The sequence below is a fragment of the Aedes albopictus genome, chromosome 3, assembly GCF_035046485.1.
Source record: "Aedes albopictus strain Foshan chromosome 3, AalbF5, whole genome shotgun sequence".
NCBI lineage: Eukaryota > Metazoa > Arthropoda > Insecta > Diptera > Culicidae > Aedes > Aedes albopictus.
Window position 1 is genome coordinate 410,927,390 of NC_085138.1, and position 12,762 is coordinate 410,940,151.

Consider the following 12,762-nt stretch of genomic DNA (forward strand, 5'->3'; position numbering starts at 1 on the left):
ACTCATAGATGCATTCCCGAAGAAATTTCGGAGGGATTCATGAAGAAATCTCTCTCTCTGGGGGTGGAAGCTCAGGTAAAATATTATCTCCTGGGCGCCCATTAAAAACACCACCCCCGGCGAAGACTGGCGCTCGAGCCTAGCTATTTAGCACTGTAGTTGGAGGAAATGCCAATGCAGAACCCGTAGCTTCCGGGAAGGTAAGCCCAGCTCCCTGGGTTAGTGGGTTGGTGTCAGGCCCTGCGAGCCAGCCGTAAAAAAGACTAGCACCGGAAAATCAACAAGAGAAGAATGCGAACCGATACCAATGGCGACGACCACAGCGACAAAAAGGGACTTGCGATTGGAAGCTCGGTACGTGGAACTGCAGATCTCTCAACTTCATCGGGAGCACCCGCATACTCGCCGATATACTGAAGGACCGCGGGTTCGGAATCGTAGCGCGGCAGGAGGTGTGTTGGACAGGATCTATGGTGCGAACGTTTAGAGGTAATCATACCATCTACCAGAGTTGCGGCAACACACGTGAGCTGGGAACAGCTTTTATAGTGATGGGCGACATGCAGAGGCGCGTGATCGGTTGGTGGCCGATCGACGAAAGAATGTGCAGGTTGAGGATCAAGGGCCGATTCTTCAACATTAGCATAATAAACGTGCACAGCCCTCACTCCGGAAGCACTGATGATGACAAAGACGCATTTTACGCGCAGCTCGAACGCGAGTACGACCGCTGCCCAAACCACGACGTCAAGATCATCATAGGGGATCTAAACGCTCAGGTAGGCCAGGAGGAGGAATTCAGACCGACGATTGGAAAGTTCAGCGCCCACCAGCTGACGAACGAAAATGGCCTACGCCTCATCGATTTCGCCGCCTCCAAGAACATGGCCATTCGTAGCACCTTCTTCCAGCACAGCCTCCCGTATCGTTACACCTGGAGATCACCACAACAAACGGAATCGCAAATCGACCACTTTCTGATTGATGGACGGCACTTCTCCGACATTATCGACGTCAGGACCTATCGTGGCGCTAATATCGACTCCGATCACTACCTGGTGATGGTTAAACTGCGCCCAAAACTCTCCGTTATTAACAACGTACATTACCGGCGGCCGCCCCGGTACGATCTAGAGCGACTGAAGCAACCGAATGTCGCCACCGCATACGCGCAGAATCTCGAGGCAGCGTTGCCGGACGAGGGTGTGCTCGATGTGGCCCCTCTAGAGGACTGCTGGAGTACAATCAAAGCAGCCATCAACAACGCAGCTGAGTGCACTATCGGGTACGTAGAACGGAGTCGACGAAACGATTGGTTCGACGAGGAGTGCAGAGCGGTTCTGGAGGAGAAGGATGCAGCGCGGGCGGTAATGCTGCAGCATGGAACCCGACAGAATGTGGAGCGATACAGACAGAAGCGGAAGCAGCAGACCCGTCTCTTCCGGGAGAAAAAGCGCCGCCTGGAAGAAGCGGAGTGCGAGGAAATGGAACTGCTGTGCCGTTCACAGGAAACACGCAAGTTCTACCAGAAGCTCAACGCATCCCGCAAAGGCTACGTGCCGCAAGCCGAAATCTGCAGGGATAAGGACGGGAGCCTCCTGACGGACAAACGTGAGGTGATCGAAAGGTGGAAGCAGCACTTCGACGAGCACCTGAATGGCGAAGAGAATGTAGGCACGGAGGACCAAGGCAGCGGAGGAAATGACTATGTTGGTGCAGCAGAGGACGGGAACGAACCAACTCCCACGCTGAGGGAAGTTAAGGATGCCATCCACCAGCTCAAAAACAACAAAGCGGCTGGTAAGGACGGTATCGCAGCGGAACTCATCAAGATGGGCCCGGAAAAGTTGGCCACCTGTCTGCACCAGTTAGTAGTCAAGATCTGGGAAACCGAACAGCTACCGGAGGAGTGGAAGGAAGGGATAATCTGTCCCATCCACAAGAAAGGCGACAAGTTAATGTGTGAGAACTTTCGAGCGATCACCATTTTGAATGCCGCCTACAAAGTGCTATCCCAGATCATCTTCCGTCGTCTTTCACCTAAAGTAAATGAGTTCGTGGGAAGTTACCAAGCCGGTTTCATCGACGGCCGGTCGACAACGGACCAGATCTTCACCGTACGGCAAATCCTCCAGAAATGCCGTGAATACCAGGTCCCAACGCATCACCTGTTCATCGACTTCAAAGCGGCATACGACATTATCGACCGCACAGAGCTATGGAAAATAATGGACGAGAACAGCTTTCCCGGGAAGCTGACTAGACTGATAAGAGCAACGATGGACGGTGTGCAGAACAGCGTAAGGATTTCGGGTGAACTATCCAGTTCATTCGAATCTCGACGGGGACTACGACAAGGTGATGGACTTTCCTGCCTACACGGCTCAACAGCCGGGGTACGATCTTCACGAAATCCAGCCAATTTGTATGTTTTGCGGATGACATGGATATTAAGGAGTGTATCGGAAAGTAGTTGAAAATGTTCAGGATGCTCTATCTCGAAGCTGGGTTGGTCTTTTAATTTCGTTTCTTCTATGAAATCTTCACAATATAGTTAAGTTTAGAACAGCTTAGAAAAAAATGAAAAATGTTTAGTATTATTGAAAATTTGGTTAAATGAATAAAACTCACAAAATAAAAATCTGCACAAAATGCAATTTTGTTAGGATTTTTCAACATTTCAAAAATCTGAAGCGAACAAAATTTGTAGGATAAAAAATCTGGAAAATATTGATGCTTGTTAACAGTTATGTACACATAACATATCATTCAACACCGACTTTCAAAATTCATATTTTCGATATAAAAATCTCCTATATCTGCAAAATGGTCCACTCCAAAAAACGTCTATTTTTTGGTCAAACTTTGAAGTTCTGCTTTTGATATCTTACAAGGTTAAACAATTCTTTTTTTTTACTCTAACTTACTCATCTATAAATTAAAAAACAGACCCTATTTGAAAAAATGCAAATTTTTTATTTTATGTATTTTTTATTTGCGTAAACATGATTTGGAGGAGCATAGAAAAAAGGGGTTCCTCAAAAATAGCCTTTTTTCATTTTTAAGAATTGCGCTTAAATGCAGTCGAGATTATTCTTGAAAAAAATAATTTGCCTATATTATGAGGATTCTGGAGCTTACTGTATTTGCACAAAAAAGTTAACACTTTTCGAACATTATCGAACTTTTTTCGAAATTTCAATTTTTTAGAAGGTGTGCAAAAATTTTAAAACATGCGTTCAGTAATCTAGGTTAAAACCCCAGTTAAATGAACATTTTTAGAAAATCATAAAAGCCATTTCTTTTTTCAAGGATTTATATAGTATCTCCAAAAATAAAATTACTTAAAAGTTGTTTTAAAGTATTTTTGAGGCTATTGTAAACATTTTCAACTACTTTACGATACACTCCTTATTGCTAGGACATTTGGAACGGTGGCAGAACAGTACACCCGCCTGAAACGTGAAGCAGCAAAGGTCGGACTGGTGGTGAATGCGGCTAAGACAAAGTACATGCTGGTAGGTGGGACTGAGCGAGACAGGACAAGCCTTGACAGCAATGTTACGATAGATGGGGACACTTTCGAGGTGGTAGAAGAATTCGTCTACCTCGGTTCCTTGCTAACGGCTGACAATAACGTGAGCCGTGAAATACGAAGGCGCATCATCAGTGGAAGTCGTGCCTATTATGGGCTCCAGAAGAAACTGCGGTCAAAAAAGATTCACCCCCGCACCAAATGTACCATGTACAAGACGTTAATAAGACCGGTGGTTCTCTACGGGCACGAGACGTGGACGATGCTCGAGGAGGACATACAAGCACTCGGAGTTTTCGAGCGACGGGTGCTAAGGACGATCTTCGGCGGCGTGCAGGAGAACGGTGTGTGGCGGAAAAGGATGAACCACGAGCTCGCTGCACTTTATGGCGAACCCAGCATCCAGAAGGTAGCCAAAGCCGGAAGGATACGGTGGGCAGGGCATGTTGCAAGAATGCCGGACAACAACCCTGCAAAGTTGGTGTTTGCTAACCATCCGGTTGGTACAAGAAGGCGTGGAGCGCAGAGAGCACGATGGGCGGACCAGGTGGAGCGTGATCTGGCGAGTGTTGGGCGTGACCGAGGTTGGAGAGCTGCAGCTGCAAATCGAGTATTATGGCGGCAAATTGTTGATTCAGTATTATCATGAATTTGATGTTAACTAAATAAATGAAATGAATCATGAAGAAATCTCTGGAGGAATTCCTAGAGAAATTCCCGGAAAAGATCCGGAAAAAAATATTTTAGGATTTTCTGGAGGAATTAGTCGAGGAATTTCTGGAAGAATCCCTGGAGACAATATTGGAGGAATTCTGGCAGAAATTCTTAGAGAACTTTCTGTAGGAATTCCTGCAGCAATCCCTGGAGGTATTTCATGAGGATTCCATGGAAGTATCCCTGGAGGAATTCCTAGAAGAGTTCTAGAAGAAATTGATTTAGGATTATGTGGAGGATTCCGTGAAGGATTTCCTGGATGGAGAAATTTCTGGTGGAATCCATGGAGGGAGGAATTTCTGAAGGAATTCCTGAAAAAAATCCTGGAGAAATTCCTGGAGGAATCCATGGAGGTATCCCTGAAGGATTTCTTGGAAGGATTCCGGGAAACATTCCTTTAAGATTCTCTGGAAGAATTCTGACAGAAATTCCTAGAGGATTTTCTGGAGTAATTCCTGGAGGTATTTTTGGATGAATTTTTGAAGAAATTCATGAATAAATCGTTAAAGGAATGAATCCCTGAAGAAGTCATTGAGAATTTCCTGTAGAATGTTCTGGAGGAATCCATGGAAGAATTGCTCGAGAAATTCCAGGAGGAATTCCTGGAAGAGTTCCGTGAGAAATTCCTTTAGGATTTTCTGGAGGAATTTGTAGAGCAATTCCTTGAAGAATCCCGGGAGGAAATATTGAAGAAATTCAGGCAGACATTCCTAAAGGATTTTTTCTAAAAGAAATTTCATGAGGAATCTCTGGAGGAATTCCTGGGGGTAGTTCTGGAGGAATTCCTGGAGGTAATTCTGAAGAAATTTCTGGAGTATTTACTGGAGGAATTATTTGGGGAAATTCTGGAGAAATATATGAGGCTCCATGGAGAAATTTCTGAAGGAACTCCTCGAGAAATTTCTGAAGGAATTTCTGGAGGAATTTCTGCAGGTTTTTTTTTATTTCTGAAGAAATTTTTTAACGAATCCCTGCAGGAACTCCTTGAGAAACTCCTAGAAAAAGTTCTTGAGGAATTCTTTGAGGAATGCAAAGAGAAATCCCTGTAGTTCTGGTGAAACTTCCCAGAGGATTTTTTAGAGGAATCCTTGGAGGAGTTCCTGGTAGAATTTCTGGCGCTCTTCCTTAAGAAATTTCTGAAAGAATTTTTGCGGAGGAATGTTTGCGGAAATTCTGAAGAAATTCATGAATGAATCCTCGGAGGAATTCCTGAAGAAATGCCTTGAGAATTTCCTGGAGGAATCCATGGGGAAATTTTTCGAGGAATTCTAAGAGGAATTCCTGAAAGAGTTCCGTTTCATTAAGGATTTTCTGGAGGAATGCGAGGATCAATTCATGGAGGAATCCCTAGATGAAATATTGTAGGAATTCTGACAGTCATTCCTTAGAGAAAATTTCAGGAGGAATCTCTGGAGGAATTATTGGAGTATTTACCAGAGGAATTATTTGAGGAATTTCTGGTGAAATATATGAGACTTCCTGGAAAATTAATGGAGGAATGCCTGAAGGAACTTCTCGAGGAATTTCTGAAGGAATATTTGAAGGAATTTCTGAAGATATTAATTATTGCATCCCTGGAGGAATTCCTGAAGAAATTTCAGGAAAAAATCCTGGAGAAATTCCTAGGGGATTCCGTGGAGCATTCCCTGGTGGAATTTCTTGCGGAATCATTCGAGGAACTCCCGGAATTCCTGGAAGAGTTTCGGGTGAAATTACTTTAGAATTTTCTGGTGGAGTCCATGGATGAATTTCGGGGAGAAATCTCTGGAGGCATCTCGGAAGAATTTCTGGAGGAATGTCTGAAGGAACTACTCGGGCAAATTCTGAACGAATACCTGGTGGAATTTTTTGAGGAATTTCTGAAGAAATTTATGAATGAATTCCTGCAGGAATTCTTGGATACATTGCTGGAAAAAATCCTGAAGGAATCCGTGGAGGATTTCCTGGACAACTTCCTTGCGGAATTCCTCGAGGAATTCTTGGAAAGGTTCCGGGTGACATTCTTGGGGAACTCTGGCAGAAATTCCTAGAGGATTTTCTGGAGGAATTCCTGGAGGAACTGCTGGAGGAATTACAGGAGTTCTTCCTCGACAAATTTCTGAAAGAATTCCTGGGGGAATTTCTGGAGGATTTTTTTGTGGAATTTCTGAAGAAATCCATGAAGGAATTTCTGATGAAATTGTTTGAGAATTCCCTGAAGGAATCCATGGAAAAATATTTGGAGAAATTTCTTGAGGAATACCTGGAAGAATTCCGTGAGAAATTCCTTTAGCATGTTATGGAGGCATCCGAGGAGGAAATATTGGGGGAATTCTGACAGACAGACATTCAGGAGTTTTCCTAGAAACATGTCAGGAGGGATCTCTGGAGGAATTTTAGGAGTATTTACTGGAGGAATTCCTGGAGGATTTATTTGAAGAATTTCTGGAGAAATATGTGAGGCTTCCTGGAGTTATGTCCGAAAGAACTCCTCGAGGAATTTCTGAAGGAATTCCTGGAGGAATTTCTGGAAGAAGTTTTTGAGGAATTGCTGAAGAAATTCAATAATGAATCCCTGGAGAAATTTCTTAAGAAATTTTTGGAAAAAATCCTAAAAAAATTCCTACAGGATTGCTTGGAGGTATTCCTGGAAGTGTTTTGGAAGACATTCCATTAGGATTTTCTGCAGGAATCCGTGGAGGGATTCCTGAAAGAAATCACTGGTTGCACATTGAAGGAATTTCTAAAGAAATGTCTGAAGGAACCCCTCGAGTAGAAATTCCTCGGAATATCTGGAGGAATTTCAGAAGAAATTCATTTGAATCCCTGAAAGAATTCCTGAAAAAATCCTGGAAAAAATCCTAGAGAAACTGTTGGAGGAATTCCTATAGAGATTCCTCGCGAAATTTTTGGAAAAGTTCCGGGAGACATTCTTTAAGATTCTCTGGAGAAATTCTGGCTGAAATTCCTAGAGGATTTTCTATAGAAATCCCTGGAGGAATTTCATGAGGAATTCTTGGAGGATTTTTTTTGAGGAATTCCTGTAGGAATTTCTGGCGTTATTTTTCGAGAAATTTCTGGAGGAATTTGTTGAGGAATTTAAGAAGGATTTTTTGAAATGATTCATGGATGAATCCCTGAAGGAACTCCTGAAGAAATTTGTTGAGAATTTCCTGGATAATTTTCTGAAGGAGCTCCTGGAGGAATTTCTCAAGGAATTCCAGGAAGATATTCTTCAGAAATTCCTTTAGGATTTTCTGGGGGCTTCCGTGGGGCAACTCCTAGAGGAATTCCTGAAGGAAATATTGGGGGCAGACATTTCTAGTGGATTTGTCCTAGAAGAAATTTCAGGCCTGGAGGTAATTTTGGAAGAATTCCTGGAGTATTTACTGGAGGAATTCCTGGAGGAATTATTTGAGGAATTTCTGGAGAAATATATGAGACATCCTGGAGGAATTTCTGAAGAAATTATTGGAAGATTTTGTGAGGGAATTCCTGGAGGAACGCATGCACGAATCTTTGGAGAAATCCTGGAGGAATCACTGTAGATTGCGATAAGGGTTCCGATCAAAATGTTCTATCTGGGAGTTCTGACATTATCATAGCATCATTAATTGTCTAGGATCGCAATTCTTTCACAACGACAATATTTTTTTTTCTATAATTGATAATTTTCTAGATATTCTCCATTGTATTTGATACGTTTATAAAATTTTATAAGAGTCGAGATAATGACTTCATATTTAAGTTTCGTATTGCCTTGAAATTGTAACGTTTTGCGTTTTTTTTTCATTAGAAAAAGTAGATAAAAATAAAAATAAAATTGATTTTTTATTAATGTTTGTATATTAGTTATCAACTTTGAAATATTTCGTTTATGTTTGTAAAATCGGTTCGTGCCTGTTACTTATGCTCTTGTGGAATTTGTTTGTCATAGTGTTTGTTAAAGCTTCCTCGATAGTAGCGCTTTTATAGCATGATACGCATGGCGCGTACATACCTTTTGGCGGATTACAGGCGCGATGCAAATTTGTCGCCATGCACGATATTCGCCATGCTAAAATAGTTGGCGCGATTATTAATAATAGAGTAATGGTTCAATAGTCGGACTTTTCGAAAAGAGGCACGGTTTCGAGGCGCAAGACAATTTTCTACTCGTTCATTTCGCTACACAATCGGCTGGAAAGCAGAAGTGCGCGAGTATAGTTCCAAGTGATAGCTCCATATTACGTTTGATTGAGTGAGAAGTTGAAAGTTATTTGAAGTTAAGTTTGAGTTTTCGTGAAAGTTATTTCTAAAGTTGAAGGTAATTTAGTAGTGAGTGAGTTTAAGTGTTTCTAAGTAATGTAATACGTTTTTCGTGGTTTTCTTTCTTGTATAGTGGACCGAGGTCCATAGAATCCGCGAATTCTGCTGATAATTTTATTCAGTTGCAGAAACTACGAAAAAAGGTAATTAATTTGATAATTTCTTAAAAGTGCTTATTGAAACTAATTCCTGTTGGACGTGTAGCGCCCAGCAGCGCTTTTTTCGTACGGCTGGATTTCCGTGCTATTTCGGCGATCGTCATCGCCGAATCGGGGTGTTATTGGCGGAGTGAACCGCTCTTTCGTCCGTTGAACGCGACCCGTGTGCCCAGCTAAGGCCCGCCTTCAAAGGTAGCCAAACGGAGTGGAGTGAAGTCGCTAAGCTATTTTTCGTAGCGAGTAATCCCCCTCGGTCGCCAAAAACCGAAGGTAGGTCCAACTTCGTCTAACCCCGTGGACCAGGGAACGAGAGTTTTGGTTCGCGTGCAGCGTGTCGTCAATTGCACGCCGCGAACCCGGTCACAATCCAGGTACATAGGAGTAGTGGCATTCCCCGCTCGGTCATAGTTGGAACCTAAGTACGCGAAGCCGGGTCGCTGGGCTCTGTAGCTCTCCTATCGACTGGTGAGGGACCGTCCCGGGAATCGTACGGCATCCGCCGCATACTCTCGTCGAGATAAACCGGAAGCTTCCGTCCAGCCGCCACTCCCTCCGCAACGATAATACGGCCATAACGCACACGGGTCTCCTCGTCGTCGCTGCGCGCCAAAACGCAGCACCAACACGCCAGGTACCGCCATCTTCGAGAACCGAAGGACGCCATCATCGAGTCGTCGAGCTTCGTCGTCGCCCCGCCATCGATCGTCGTCAAAAAAAACCTGCGCAGGTACGTCAAGAGCTTTTCTTTTACATGGCTATGTTTGCTCTTTCCATTCTGTATTGAAATTTCCGTCCAACACGAATGAGTCGCCTAGAAATAAACGGTTAAATTTTTGGAATTTAGTTCAGTTACATTACGTTTTGCGTTGCTTATTTTTAATAAACATACTCATTACCTTTAGTTACGTTAATTCCGTTAATCTGCTCGATTGAGTAGCACCCCTTCGGCTCTCCCTAAGGTTCTGTTAGCCTGCGAAAGCGTAGAACTTAATCTTGCGTTTTTCGAAGCAATTCTGCCGTTTTTCGATGAACCGTTCGAAAACCATCACTGAGAGGAATAGTCTCTAGCATAGTCGGGCATACTTCAACACGACCGGTGGTCTCTCTCTGAGAGTGGCGCTTAAGCCATCGCGCTTTATCGACCCTCAAGAATAGTTAAGCGAACGGTTACAAAATCATTACCATCCGAAGCCTTCTCTAGAATCCCAATATGAAGTACTTGGTGATGTTGGCACCACAACATGCTGAAACCCCTACTTGGGAATACATATTGCGTGTAACACCATCATTCTATTTTGCACCATAATCATACATATATTGCACCATTATTATAGTGCCCCCCCTAAGCAAGAACCCTACGCACGCTAGTGGCGACCGACCGGCCCGGTTATGGTGGTTGAAGCGATGGCGACTTTTGGTCTGCACAAGTGGCGGAAAAGTTCTCCAACAGTTCACAAACCTAATGAGCTGCTAAATTTGAAGAGGTTTAGTTTCGGTACGAGCGGGTCGTTACAGTTAGAATTGTGTTCTCCAGTCAGAAGCAGAGTAGGGCACTCAAGTGTTAAGTTTATTATTTTGATTTAGAGTTAAATCTGTTTGTCAAGCTGCATGAACTTTACCGATCATCAACCAGATTAGGTATTAATTGAATTTCCATCCTGTATCGAACCGCCAGATGGTCACTGTGCATGTATCTATCCAGGATTGACTCCAGTCCGAGCTAGGGTTTAGATCCGAGCTCCAGAAGGTCACTTCAATGATGGACTATGTACTGTTCCTGCTGTAGGGTTTTTTTTTTGTCGCCTACGTTCGTGACATTCACGTTCAGTCTAGCCATAGCTTCGAGTAGAGGCCAGCCTCTTGCGTTAGTCAAGCGGCTACCCCACCCAATCGCCCAGGCGTTGAAGTCTCCACCGAGACCACGGGACTCAATCCCACTAGTGCGCTTGATAGCGAATCCAGCATAGACGAGAACTGGTCAATTGGCCACCTGGGGGGGAGCATAACAACTGCAGTAGTACACTCCGTTGATCTTCGCTATTGCGAAGCCCTCGTGCCACGTGGAAATTATTTCCTGGACTGGAAAACGACCGATTGTATAGATCGCCGCTAGCTTGGTCTTATTCGCTACCCAGTTTCCGCTATCGGGAGAGGTGCGGATGCGGCACTTTTTTTTTTTATAACGGAAACTAGGTAGCGAATAAGACCAAGCTAGCGGCGATCTATACAATCGGTCGTTTTCCGGTCCAGGAAATAATTTCCACGTGGCACGAGGGCTTCGCAATAGCGAAGATCAACGGGGTGTACTACTGCAGTTGGTATGCTACCCCCAGATGGCCAATTGACCAGTTGGGTGATGTATGTAAGTGACTCCGAAACTGACTGCCACAGCAACTGTTGTGCGGCTTCACAGTAGTGGTTCAGGTTCAGCTATGTAACCTTGGACATTTAGGCCCGTTATGTGACCCTTGTTCGCCGTGCAAATCAGGCATTTTGGTGCCGAGTTGCACTCTCTGGCGATGTGGCCTTCCACTCCGCACTTCCTACAGAGTTTGCTCCTGTCGGGGCCTTTACAAGTCCACGACTTGTGTTGAAACATGCCTCTGGCGGCGCGTACAAGCTGAGCGAGCACACTGACCAGCCTACTTAGATCTTGTCAACTGCAGTCGCCTTGTTCACCTTCTCTACGGGGAACTTGATCGCAATCTGTGTGCCTGACGGACCCTTTCGCAGGGAGATCGATGCAAAAAGTACATCTACTTCGCACTGCAGCTTAAGTACGGCTGCGTGGTCCTCCGTGTTGGCGATCTCGTCCAGGTTTTTACACTGGAGAGTCGCCTCCGCCATTAGGGCTCTCACCTGCACTTTTTCACCCAATACCTCCTGAGCTAGTGCCTTGTAGGAGGCGCTTTTCTTGGCCACCTCCTTCTTCAGTGAGAGACGATTTTTGCCTCGCATGGCTCGCTCCTCGGCGTATGTATATTTAGTTTTGAAGCGCGTTCTCCTTCCCTTGGTCCGGTTGGCCACCGTTTCTCTTAGAGTTGGCCTCTTGGGGCTTGCTTTCCTTGCGTTTCGCAACCAATTTGGCAGCCTGGTTACTCGCGCTGGCCGTCCCTTTCTTCTTCTTTGGCTTTTCACCCGCCTTTGCCGGAGCTTCTTGGGCTGCGTCTCTTCGGCAGGTTTCGACCTTGCAGCTCGAGCCGTAGGGTGGTTTGACCTCCCCACTATCATATTTATACTTCAAAATGCATTGGGGTCTATTCAAGCCTAACTTTACCAAACACCGTATCTAACAAAATCCACGAATGGAGAAAATCGAAAGGGAAGTTCGTTGTTCCCATAGCAACTCATACATTGAGCATTCCCAAAGCATTCCGGAAACGCGAAAAAACCGGGTATTTTTTTTCCAAATCATCTCCAAAGTTAAGTGATACAAGATGCTTAACAAAATTCAGCGCATCATGTAAAAATTTCTTTTTTGTTTACATATGTTACATACGGTGTTTGGTAAAGTTAGGCTTGAATGCCAGTGGACATCCGAATAGCAACACATAGAGATACTCGTAATATTATGAGGTGCAACAGACACAATCGTGAAATAGTTATGCCGATAGAGTGGAGAGAAACAAGTGTAGAGCCTGTAAAAATTGAAGGTCCTAATTCCAGCATAGTTTGGAAAGCCTGGAATTTTCCATGAATGTACTAAAACCATAATAATTGTGCACTTAGGCTCCATCAGCAGTATAGACTACATTCTATGCGTATATTTTACAATTAAAGCATGATACAGTATGTATATATCGTAACACAAACTTCAAAGTATATTGGAGGCCTTTAGTATTTCACGGAATTTCTAACTACCACAATATCGAGTTGCTCGTAGGTAGCATTGCGAGGTCTAATGGACATCAACGTGACTAAATTGCTTGAACAGAGTGAATTCACATGATGGTAGATGCTGTAGATCTCAAGAAAGTTTCCTTTACGAAAAGTTCCTGGACCGACCGGGAATCGAACCCTTCACCCTCCGTATGGTCTTACTGAATACCCGTGCGCTTACCGCATCGA

At 44.1% G+C, this 12,762-nt stretch overlaps 1 protein-coding gene across 7 annotated transcripts in view; it reads right to left on the minus strand.

Annotated features, from left to right (window-relative positions):
- The window catches only part of LOC109426380 (G protein-coupled receptor kinase 1), a 359,171-nt gene that overhangs the window by 42,039 nt on the left and 304,370 nt on the right, over positions 1-12,762 (minus strand). The gene's annotated exons all lie outside the window — the stretch shown is intronic.